Here is a 13,281-nt window from a genome sequence, read left to right on the forward strand (position 1 = left end):
CTGATAAACGCCTTTACTCAAGCAGTTGGATATAAGATTAACTCAAAAAAATCAATAGTTCTACTATATACAAATGATAAACAGGTTGAGAAAGAAATCAGAGTATCAACACCCTTTACAATAGCCTCAAATAATATAAAATATATTGGTGTAAACTCTAACCAAGCAAGTGAAAGACCTATACAACAAAAACTTCAAGTCTTCAAGAAAAGAAATTAGAGAAGATATCAGAAGATGGAAAGGTTTTCCAGTGCATGGATCGGCAAGATTAACATAGTAAAAACTGCAATCTTACCAAAATAAATCTACAGATTCAATGCAGTCCCCATCAAAATTCCATCACAACTCTTTACAGAACTTGAAAGAAAAATATTTAACTTCATATGAAAAAATAAAAAACCCAAGATAACTAAAACAATCCTGTACAATAAAAGAACTTCCAGTGGTATCATCTTCATTGATTGATTCCATGCTGTACTACAGACCTATAGTAATAAAAACTGCATAGTGAGCTGCCATGTGGGTACTGGGAATTGAACCCGGGTCTTCTGGAAGAACAGTCAGTCCTCTTAACTACTGAGCCATAAAGAACCTAAGAGAGATATGCATGGTACCCCAGAGAAGAGGAATGAGGCAAGATCTTCTGAATAGATTGGGAACACAGCGAGGGGTTGGGGGGAGTGGGAGCTGGGAAGAAGAGAGGAGGAGAAGAGGAAGAGAGAATAGGTCATGGGGGAACAGGAAAGTTGAGTGGGGGATAGGATAGGAGGAAGAGGGAATCATAGGTTAGAAGACAGATCTGGCACCAGTGTGACCTCTAGTAATCTAAAGGGATGACACCAACTGACAAGCTAAGCAATAGTGGAGAGACCACCTCCAATGCCCATTCCTGATAATGAACCTGATGTCTATAACCATCCTGGAGCCTTCATTCAGTGACTGATGGAAGCAGAGGCAAACACCCACAGTTAAACACTGAACTGAACCCAAGGAACCCAGTGAGAGAGAGAGCGGAGTGATGAGCAAATTGGCAAAGAATGGGCTGGCAAAACCAGCAGAGACAACTGATCTGAACAGGAGAGAGCTCTTGGACCCCAGACCAACAGCGGGGAGGCCAGCATGGGACTGATCCAGACCCCCTGAATGTGAGAGTCAGTGAGGAGGCCTGGGCAACCTATGGGGTCCTGGGCAGTGGATCAGTGTTTATCCTTGGCATACAAACAGACTTCGTGTGTCCATAACACGAAGAGGGATGCTCTCTCAGCCTGGACTCTTAGGGGAGTGCCTGGACCCTGCCCTGAGTGAAATGACAGACTCTAGATATCCCCTATGTGGAAGGAAGTGGGGATAGGGTGGAAGGCTGGGGGGGATGGGGGTCAGGAGGAGGGGAGGGAGAGAGAACTGGGATTGACATGTGAAACAAGCTATTTAAAATTAAAATAATAATAATAATAAATAAGTGCACCAAAAAAACTGCATAGTATTGGCATGAACAGATAGGTTGATTGACATCGATTGATTGAATTGAAGACCCAGAAGTAAATCCACACACCTATGGACACCTGTCAAAATGGCTAAGATTAAAACTCGAGTGATAGCTCATGCTGGCATGGATGTGGAGCAAGGGGAACACTCCTCCACTGATGCTGGGAGTATAAACTTGTACAGCCAGTTTAGAAATCAGTATGGTGGTTTCTCAGATAATTGGGAATCAATATACCTCAAGACCCAACTATACCACTTCTGGGCATACACCCAAAGGATGCTCTATCATACCACAAGGACACTTGCACAACTACATTCATGGAAGTTTTATTTGTAATAGTCAGAAACTGGAAACAATTTAGATGTCACTCAACTGAGGAATGGATAGATAAAATGTGGTAGACTTACACAGTAGCGTATTACTCAGCTATTAAAAACAATGATAACAGAAAATTTGCTGGCAGATGAATGGAACTAGAACAGATCATATTGAATGAGGTAACCCAGATCCAGAAAGACAAGCATGGCTTGTACTTATAAGTAAATATCAAGAATAAAGTAAAGGAGAATCATGCTACAATCCACAAACACAGAGAAGCTAGGGAACTAGAACTAGGAGGACTTGAGTGGGGTGGGATGGAGGAGGATATGCATGAATTCAATGTGAATAAGAAATAGAATGGACATTGCTAGTGGAAGGGAGAAGGGCCTGGCAGGGAGAGTAGTCATGGGAACAGGAGGAATCATGTTAGGGAAGGATGAAAGGAGAGAGTACTGGGAGAGACAACTGGAATTTGGAGGCATCTCTGAGATTAGCTAGAAATGTAGGGCAATGGAAATTCCCAAGAGTCTGTGAGGGCAATCCCAGCTAAGACTCTAAGCAACTGGAAATATGGAGCCTGAACTGGCTATCTCCTATAACTATGAAAGACTTCCAGTGGAGGGGCTGGGACACCAAACCAACCACAAACCCCTCAACCTACAATTTGTCCTGCCTATAATTAGTACTGGGGTAAAGATATCACAGAAATTAGGGGAGTGACCAACTAATGACTGGCACAGCTGATAGGGAGCTCACCCCTGAGGGCCAGGACCTAGAAACAGGATACCCCAGAGATCTAGGATAGAACCAAACATAAATGACAAAAAAAATTCAATGAAATGACTCCTAATGATATTCTGCTATTCTCATAGACTGATGCCTAGCCCAATTATCATCAGAGAGTCTTCACCCAACAACTCTGGAAAATAGATGCAGAGACCCACAGTCAAACATCAGTCAGAGCTTGGGGAATCCTGATGGAATCCTGTCGGTGGGGGAGGGTGGGTAGAATTTAGGAACCAAAGGTGTCAAGGGCACCACAAGAAAACCCACAGAACCAACTAACCTGGGCTCAAAGGGGCTCATAGTGACTGAACCAACAGTCAGGGAGCCTGAATGGAACTGACCTATGCCCTCGGCATGTATGTTACAGTTGTGTAACTTGGTCTTCATGTGAGACTCCTAACAGTGAAAGCAGGGACTGTCTCTGACTGTGCTGCCTGCTTTTAGGACACATTCCTCCTACCAGACTGCCTCATCCAGCCTTAATAGAAAGGTAGGTACCTAGTCTCACTGCGACTTGATATACCATGGCTGACTGATATACATGGGAAGCCTGCCTGTATCTGAAAAAAGTAGTAGAAGAGGAGTAGATGTGGCGGGGAGGACAGAAAGATGAGAGGAAGTGGAAACTTCGATTGGGATGTAAAACAAAGAAAAGAGATTGGTTATCCCTCCAAACTGTTACACCACTATAGCACCAGGGATGTATCAGAACAGTCCATTTTAAAGGTATCATTCATATAACCTTCGTAATTCCTCAAGCTTCCTTCTCCTTTCCTCTTTGCTCCCCTCCCCCTCCTCTCCTTCTCCTCCTCCCTCTTCTTCTCCTCTTTCCCCTCCTACTCCTATCCCTTCTCCTTCCCCTTCTCCTTCTCTGCCCCCACCCTGTCTCTCTTCTGCCATGAGGCGACCAGCTTTGTCCCACCTGACACTCCCTGTGATGATGATGATAGTATGACTGATCGTAACAGAGCCAGGTGGCCACAGACTGAAATAAACCAAAATAAATACTTTAAGTTGGTTTCTCTCAGATATTTGGTCACAGCAGCCAACAGCTATCACATATGCCCTTGGGTGTCACCAATGAGAGGTAGATCCTCTCTGGAGAAGGAAATGAGGGGAGACATCTCCTACCAACAACAGCCTTAAGCTTCCAAGTGTCAGGAAATGGGTAGAGAATATTTTCTTTCCTATCCAGTAAGCTACCGGTGCAGCATTGTTCTGAAGGAGAGCTCCAAGCCCGTGTCTTCCTTCTCACAGCCCAAACTCTCTGCTTTGTATTCATTATTCTACAAATGCAATTCCGGCTCTGGAAGGTGGATCCCTGGGACTCACTGGCCAAATAACCTGGTCTTCTTGACAAGTCCCAGAGCAATGAAAGACCCTGTCTCATAAATCAAGGCAGACAGCACTTGAGAAACAACACCAGAAGTTGTCTTCTGGCCTGTATGGGCATGTAGACATATATAATACACACCTACACACACACCTATACAAGTTACACACACACACACATTCCTGCACACACATATACACACACTAAAAGGGGCAAACAATTGATTGGAGAGAATTTTTCGGGGTGTAGCTAACCATAGTTGTATGTGGGACTGCCTCACACTCTACTTTCTTTGAGTCCACCACGCTTCCCAGTAGCCCTAATCAAAACCCTTGCTTTGCCAAACTGGACTTAGATGGAATCCCTTCTTTCAGACTGTCTGTGCCCTATCTTGGATGAACAAGCATTTCTTTATCCTTCCCAGAGGGGAACAAAAGGCACAATACAAGGCAGAAATAAGAAGTCATCAGTTTTGAAGGTACCAAAGTGTCTCTGAGATGACAAAAAAAAACACACTGGGACTAGATAGTGCCAAGGATGCCATACTGGGAAGGCACTCCTTCCCCTCTCAGAAGGAAAATGATCCCTGAGTTAAGATTAAGTTTCTCCTACTCATCTCCCAGGTAAACTGGATTTAAACATAAGAAGAGTAATGAATATTATTGGTTCTTTTGAGCTGCATTATCAGGCACTGTCTGGGTGCTGGCAGTTACATGGCTACCATCATTCCTAGTGTCCAGTGCAGATTTCTCCCTCCTTTTGTGCCTTTGGTCTTTTCTATGAGATTCCTTGGTGGATCCAGGTGTTGAAATCAATCCCCTGCTGTTAAGTCCCTTTTGCCTTTTTCTTCTTTTCTTTTCTCCTCCCTACCACTCATAACAACAATCTGTTGCTAAAGGGACGGGTTAATATTTCCTCTTTAGTCAGGTACTCATAATTCAAGAATAAACATATGAGAGGCAGCACAATTCCAGAACATGTCCTGCTCAAGAAGCAGATTTTGCTGAGCTGAGGACTGCACTCTACTACTTCCAGAACAGCAGATGTCCCCGAGTCACCAGGCTCACTGTCAGAAGTATCTAACATCTGAAAATAAATCCAGCATTAGGCAACTGACCACATATGTGCCTCTGAAACTATGGCAACGGAAAGTCCTATTACCTCTACATCCCAATTAAAAGTGGTCTGTTGGCTGTAATTGGCTGCTTCGTCTCCAAAACTAATACATCAAAGCAGTCACATAAGCCTCAAATGTCACCATCATACAAATTGACATTTTCCACACAAGCAACTAATGAGTGGTCAAGAGCAAAGAGCATGTGCAATTGAGGTCACAGAGAACAACTGGATAAGTCCACTTTTGGACATCTCTCTACATGTCCCATCCACATAAGATTTGGCAACCTATTGAATGCTGGAGTTGGAGGAATAAGAATGCTAGAAATAGGAAGCTAAGCGTACAAGAGGATAGAGGGACTTTTAGGGCTGGAGATGTAGCTCAGTAGTTGAGTGTCAGTCTGGCATGCAAAGACCCTAGGTTCAATTCCCAGTTCCCCCTCCTGCCAAAACAAGAATTTAAAAATGGAAATTTATTAAAATTTTTAAAATGAAAATCTAGAACGGCTTTTTAGCTGAAATGAGAAGAAAATACTTGGTGTTTCGTGGAAATAAATGAACAAGATCAGAACTAAATTCATCCAAGTCTCTTCAGCTAGGGTGGCCAGGTGCCTGGTGTTTGACCAGTCACATAGCATGTAGTTAAAAGGTGGTAACTAACTAACAATATCTTCTTGAACATGCTGCTTTCAAGTTTGTTCTGTCGGTTGTTCTAAATCAGCAAAAATATGGAACAACTCGACTTTTAGTTTTTTTGATGTAAATTATGAAGTGATCCATAAACAAATGGTTAAAAAGATGCAACTGACAGGGTCCTATAATTCCTATCTTGATGTGAAAAATCCTTAGATGTTTGCTCATGTATTTCATATTTAATAATGTAAAGGGGGATTTCCCAGAAAATCAGAACATGTCTATACAGATTTGTTTATTAAGTCACAGGAATATGACTGTAAGTAAGAGAAAGCCCAAATCCTAACAGTTTAATCCATAAAAGAAGTGATTAGTGACAATTTGTCAGGTCACACACGTAGAAATTGACATTTGTTCAGTTCTTTTGGGCTAATGGGTATATGGCATCCAAATTCTAGGCAAAAAAGATTGAATGAGAAAATACCACATTCGCTGGGTCTCTCACCTGCTGGAAGGGAGCTGGGATGTGTAGTGTGTAATTGTCAACTGACACAACCTAAAATCACCTGTGAGATGGGCCTCTGAGAAAGTCTCTGAGGGATTATTCTAATTACATTAATGATGTGGGGTCACTGCTCCCTGTGGGTGGTGCCACTCTCTGAGCTCAGAATCCTGGACTGAATGAAAAGGACAATGCTAGCAGAGACCTGGCATGCAGTATTCTGTTTCTCTCTCCTCTGGACTGTGAATGTAATATGATCACATCTCTCAAGTTCCTGCTGCTGTGATTTCTCTTCAATGATGGACTACAAAACCTAAAAGCATGAGCCAAATGAACCCTTTCTCCTCTAAGTTGCTTTTGTCACAGCATTTTATCAGAGTGACAGGAAAAGAAACTAAGGCAGAACCTTCTCAGTAGTTCTACCTAGCAACATCTACTGCCATCTTACTAGCCACACTTACATCACGTGGTCAGATTATCTGCAAAGAAGTCTTTGGAGTGATAACGGCTACATCATGATCATGTAGCTAGAGTTCTGTTAATACTAAAGAGGAGAAAGCTACCTTCATCCCCTCTTCATCCAATTCACACGGTATGGTATTTTTGTGTTAACCACTAGGAAGCCTTCAATCTAAACTTTCAAGAAACAATCCATGCATGATCTATCATTAGAACAAAGAAACTCAAGTCAAAAGACCTGAGACCCAGCTGTGCCTTGGTCACTTGCTCTGTGACCTTTAGTGCTTAAATCTTCTATTTTTGTTTCTAATCAGCAAAATGAGGGAGTTTAAAGCAACCATTGTAGAGGTCTATTTTAGAACCTAGTAGATATCCAAGTTGTGTTGTGCTGCACTCCTGGGCCTGAGCCCCACCCTTTGTTCCTGGTAGTCAGGGAACTTTGCTGGAGTGATCACTTCAGGAATCTTGCTAACTTGATACATAAAATAAAAATTATCCGTATGCCTGTGTTTTCCCAAGGTGAGAAGTCACCCACAGAAGTCAAAGGTGACACAATCTATCAAAGGCAACACACCTAACAGATGTGTCCAGGTAGTAGGAACTTCTGCCACTAAAAAAAACTGCATCCAAACTGCCAAGAAAACTCTGGGAATGAAAGAAGTAGAGTACATGGAGCAAAGGGGGAGATAGAAAAGCTTAGGCCAAGTAGTTCTCACTCAGATAACACTGTGAGAGTCACAGTACAAGAGGGACCTATTATGTTTCACAACTGGGACCTGTTTCACTAGTAACATTATTGAAACAAACTCTGTGGAACCCGGGAAATTTTACCCTCTGCCTCTCTCTTTTGACTCTACCAACCCACCCTCCCAGGCCTCAAATTTACTGGTGAGTGGAAACTTTCAGGAGTTGCCTCTGGTGGGCTAATAAATTGGGCTTTGAAATGCATCTATGGCTCAATATCATCCACTAAATCCTTCTGATGTATTAATAGAGGAGCTGGGCCTCTGTTGGAAAAGATTCACAAGAGACTGCTGCAGATAGAGAAATAATATGTGCACTTTTCCCATGTAAATCCCACAGGCTAAAACTAGATCTGCTGAGGAGTCAGAAAGATCACTGAGGTTTCTGGGGGAAAAAAAGAGTGAGATGTCAGAAACCTTTAGGGGCACACCAGAAAAGGTGAAACAAAAGAAATTCATCTATAGCCAAAAATGGCTCACAGAGTAAAGAGAATGCAGAGCTCATATCTTTCACCAAAATAAAGCCAGGAGAGTTTCAGAAGAATATGTATGAGAAAATAAGAATGGCACAAAAACCAGAGATTTTCATTTGTGTATATGTATTTAGTAGATCAGATTCCAATACCATAATTTAATGGTAAAGCCTTGAAGATGAGTTTCCAGTCTGTCACTCTGATTAGTAAGTTACTATGTCAAATAACTTCAGCTAATAAGATATTTATCAAAGAGATAACCTCTCTAATTATTTCTTAAATTATTTGTATTTATAACAACAAAGTCATAGCCTCTGTATATTAATCACTTTTTGTGCATAAACACTAATTCATAATCTATTTGATGAGCACTTAGAATGATAGTAATAGTAACATTGTTTCCATTTGCCATAAAAATCCAGTGGTTGGTTGGGTTTTTTTGTTTGGTTGATTGCTTTTCTTTGAGACAGGGTCTTGCCATGTAACTATGGATAGCCTAGAATTTGTATGTAGACCAGGTTGGCCTGGAACTCACAGAGGACTGCCTTTCTCTGTCTCCAGAATGTTGGGTTTAAAAGCATGCACCACCATATCCAGGCAACAAAAAAGTCTCTAAAATCTTTGAAATAGTAAGGTAAAAGATGAGTTCCAAGGTTGGAAAAAAATTTAATTATATCTCAAATAATGGCATAATCATTGAATATGTAGAGAGCATATTCAATAAGAAAAGACCAGCAGCCTAACACGGCAAGGCAAAAATCTGCACTCCTGACTGAAGGACTTATTTGACAATGCAAATATGTGGCAAACATGAGAACCCTCAAATGTGCACATCCTAGAAGTTCTGGGAGTGCAGAGACAGAGACTCTTCTTTCCCTAAGCTTAGCTTTGGTTTCACAAAATCAGTTTTTTTTATTTTTTAGTTTAAATTTAGATTAGAAACAAGGTTGCTTCACAAGTCAGTTCCAGGTCCCTCTCCCTTTCCCTCCTCTCCTCCCTTGCCCTTCCTCCAACCCCCCCCATTATCCCCTCATTTCCCCAGGGAGGGTGAGGCCCTCCATGGGGGTGTCCATAGTCTGTCACACAAAATCAGTTTTGATATACTGTCATTTTATAGAAAAGTTTTACCCCACATCATCCTGCCCCAAATCACATACACAAATATATACTATGTGGCTCAGTTGGTAAAGTGCTTGCTATACAAGTGTGAGAACATGAGTTCAGATTCCCAACACCCACATAAAAATCTAAGTGTTGCATTTCTCACCTGTTATCTTAGTGCATGGAAGGTAGGGGCAGGAGGATCCCTGTAGATCACTAGCCATCTCAGCTTGCTGAATTGGTGAGCTCAAGGTTAAGTGAGAGACCCTGGGTCAGAAGTAAGATAGAGATCAATAGAGGAAGACACTCAACACCCAGCATCGACCTCTGGTCTCCACACACAAATAGACATGTGCATGTATACATACATACACACACCTGTACAGACACAAACATGCATATGCATACAATACACGTATAATACATACATAAGAAAACTGTACAGGACATTAAATACCATTTGGCCAGGTTTTTAAAGAGGTCAAAAAATGCTTGCCATTAGAGAGCTGTTCATTTGGCTTAGAAACTTCCCAAGAAAAAGTGAATCGATGTGTGAGAAACAACCCTACAAGTCTGTAATTAGTTGTAACCTTATATAGATAAATCATAATAACAATCCCATAGCCTCATACTGAGTCCTGCTGCTTACAAGATACTGTGACAAAGATCTGTTTAATCTTGCCAATAACTCTTAAAATAAAAAGGAATGTGATTCAGATTTTATAGATGCAGCTTCCAGTAGTCGAGTTTGGGTTTTTAAAACCCAAAACCTAAACATTGTTCCAGAGTCCTAGGCTGCACATAGTCTTAAGACAGCATTCTTTCGGGGGGGGGGGTGGATTAAGAGAAGAAGGCCATCAAAGCAAAAGAGAGTTGCAATAAAATGAAATGGTAAATAAACAAAACAAAAATCATACTGCTGTAGGGGTAGTCAAGGAAACTAAAGACAATAAATGTAGAAATTGCATTTAACATGTATTTAATTTTAATGCATTTAACTTAGAAGCAAAAATTATTGAGATGCCTCTGCACACTTAGCATGGCCAAAATCCACTACATCAACACCCAGAAGTGCGGGCAAGGATATGGAATGACGGGAACTCCTGCCGATGGGAGTGTGAAATGCACGGCCACTTGGGAAAACAGTTTGGCAGATTCTTATGAAACAAAACACATTCTTACAAATGATCCAGTAATTGTGCTCTTTGCTATTTATCCAAATGAACTGAAAACACACACACACACACACACACAAATCTCTGCTTGCACGTTTTTAACAACTGATGGAATTGCCAGAACTCAGAAGCAACCAAGATGCCCTTCAGTAAGTCAGTGAATGGATATTGTGATAAATTCAGTCAGTGCTGTTATTAAGACATAAAAGCCTCCCTCTTATAGTGACAACCTCAAATTAGACCTTCATTTGTTGGCTACTCCCACAAGTTCTGGGACTCCATTGTCTTGTAGGCGGTATGGATTTTAGGTAGACTGTTTTGGGGCTGGGTTGGTGTCCCAGTCCAACATCTGGAAGCTCTGCCAGGTTGCAAAGGATAGCTGGTTCAGGCTTCAACTCTTCCATTAAATAGGATTCCTCACTAGGGTCACCATTGTAGAACCCTTACCTCCTCTGGCCTTGATATGAGGGTTTGTGTCTAGTCTTAGCGTATCTTGTAATGCCGTGTTCAGTGGATATTCCTGGGAGGCCTGGTCTTTTCTTAAGAGCATGGGAAAAGAAGTGGACCTGGAGGGGAGGCAAAGGGAGTTGGGAAGAGTGGAGAGTGGGAAACTGCAGCTGAGATGTACTGGGGGGGGAGTACCCTAAAAAGCCTGTGCTGGTGGCACATACCTTTAATCTCAGCACTTGGGAGGCAGAGGTGGGCAGATAGCTGAGTTCAAGGCCAGCCTAATCTACAGAGTGAGTTGGAGTATAGCCAGGCATACACAGAGAACCCCTGTCTCAGATACATAGATAGATAGATAGATAGATAGATAGATAGATAGATAGATAGATAGAAGCCTGTGCTGGTGGCACATACCTTTAATCTCAGCACTTGGGAGGCAGAGGTGGGCAGATAGCTGAGTTCAAGGCCAGCCTAATCTACAGAGTGAGTTGGAGTATAGCCAGGCATACACAGAGAACCTATGTCTCAGATACATACATAGATAGATAGATAGATAGATAGATAGATAGATAGATAGATAGATAGATAGATGAGTCAACAAGCCATGCAAGGCACTGAGGAGCCACCAGTACATGTTGCTAAAGGAAAGAAGCCAAGCTGAAAAGTGGGGTGCTGTATAATCCTAACTTTCTTCATCGTTGTTGTTGCAAAGAAAAAACTGTAATGATAATGATAATATATGTATATATGTATTTATTTATTTATTTATTTATTGGTGGTTACTAGAAGAGTAAATAGGCAGAACACATGGGGTTTTTGGATCAATGAAAGGATCGTGTCTGATCCTACAATGGTGGACACACATCGTTATATATTTGTTAAACTCAGAATGTGTTAGGGCGAAATGAACCTGTCTTAGTTAGGGTTTCTATTGCTGTGATGAAACACCATGACCAAGACAACTGGGGGAGGAAAGGGTTTATTTCAGCTTACACTTCCAGGTGGCAGTAATCACTGAGGGGAGTCAAGGCAGGAATTCAAACTGGGCAAGAACCTGAAAGGCAGGAGCTGCAGCAGAGGCCAGGAGTACTGCTTACTGGCTTGTTCAGCCTGCTTTCTTTTAGAACCCCGGACCACCAGGTCAGGAATGATACCACCCATGATATACTGGGCCCTCCCATATCAACCATTTAATAAAATGCCCTACAGGCTTGACTACAGCTGGATCTTACAGAGGCACTTTCTTAATTGAGGTTCCCTCCTCTCACATGACTTTAACTTGTGTCAAGTTGACTTAAACCTATCCAGAACCCTAACGTAAATGATGGACTTGGAGTGGTGATTATCCGTGCAGGTCCCTAGGTTAAACCACAGGTACAGTTCCAGTACCAGACAGTCACAGGAGGGCAGTTGTTGGTGTGGTATTATGGGAGCAAAAGGGAGGATGGGGGAATGGGAACTCCATACACTGTGAATGTAAATGGCTCCAAAAATCTAAAGTTCTTTCATTTAAAATTAATTTCCTGATCTCCAGATAAATATAGATGTTTCTATATTTATCTATAACTGAACATCTGAATTTTACCAAAGAAAGTGGCCTAGCAGGACTTTGGCCTACAATTTGTCCTGCCTATAAAAAATGGGGGAGTGGTCAACCAATGACTGGTCCAGCTTGAGACCTGTCCTACAAGAAAGAGCCCACTCCTGGCACTGCCTGGAGGACCAGGAATCAGAGGCTGGATGTCCCAGAGACCTAGGACAGGAAAAAACAAGCAAAAAAGAAGTCAAAGAAATGATTCATAATGATATTCTGCTACACTCATAGGAACCCAACAAAATTGTCATTAGAGAGGCTTTACCCAGAAGCTGATGGAAGCAAATGCAGAGACCCACAGTCAATGGAGTTTGGGGAACCCACCAGGGAACCTGCATGAGACTGACTTAGGCTCTTTGTATATATGCTACAGTTGTGTAGCTTGGTCTTCTTGTGGGCCTCCTAACAGCTGGAACAGGGGCTGTCCCTGACTCTTTTGCCTGCTTTGGGGACCATTTTCCTCCTACTGGGTTGCCTCATCCAGCCTTACTATGTGGGGAGGTGCCTAGTTTTACTGCGACTTAATATGCCATATTAGGTTAATAATCCCTGATAGACCTACACTTCCCTGAAGGGAAATGTAGGAGGAATGGATAGTAGGGAGGTAGGAAGGGGACTGGGAGGAGAGGAGGGAGGGGAAATTGCAATAGGGATATAATATATGAGAGAAGAATAATTTTTTTAAAAAGAAAAGGAAGAGCCCTGGAAATTCTGAGAATCTATTTATGGCAAGCATTTGAAGTTGCTCAGGTTACTGGGCATCTCCCTATTGTGCTTTTGCTCTGCCCTCTTATTCTACATTCCAATGATTGCTTTATCGTTTCTACAAGTTCACTTTGACTCTATTATCCTATAGCCTCACTTCCTTCTATTACATTATTGATGATTTTTTTAAGTATGCTGTAGTCCCTCCCTCTTATCCACAGTTTAGTTTCTATGGTTTCAGTTATCCACTGTCAACACTGGTCTGAAAACAAATTTCTGAAAAATTCCAGAAATTAAAAACTTACAAGTTTCCAGTTGCATGCTATTCTGATTATTATAATGAACCCTTGTGTTTTCCTGTATCAGTCTACCCAGGATGTAAATCATCCCTTTGTCCAGAGTATCCA

This window comes from Mesocricetus auratus, unplaced genomic scaffold, assembly GCF_017639785.1.
Source record: "Mesocricetus auratus isolate SY011 unplaced genomic scaffold, BCM_Maur_2.0 Super-Scaffold_100007, whole genome shotgun sequence".
NCBI lineage: Eukaryota > Metazoa > Chordata > Mammalia > Rodentia > Cricetidae > Mesocricetus > Mesocricetus auratus.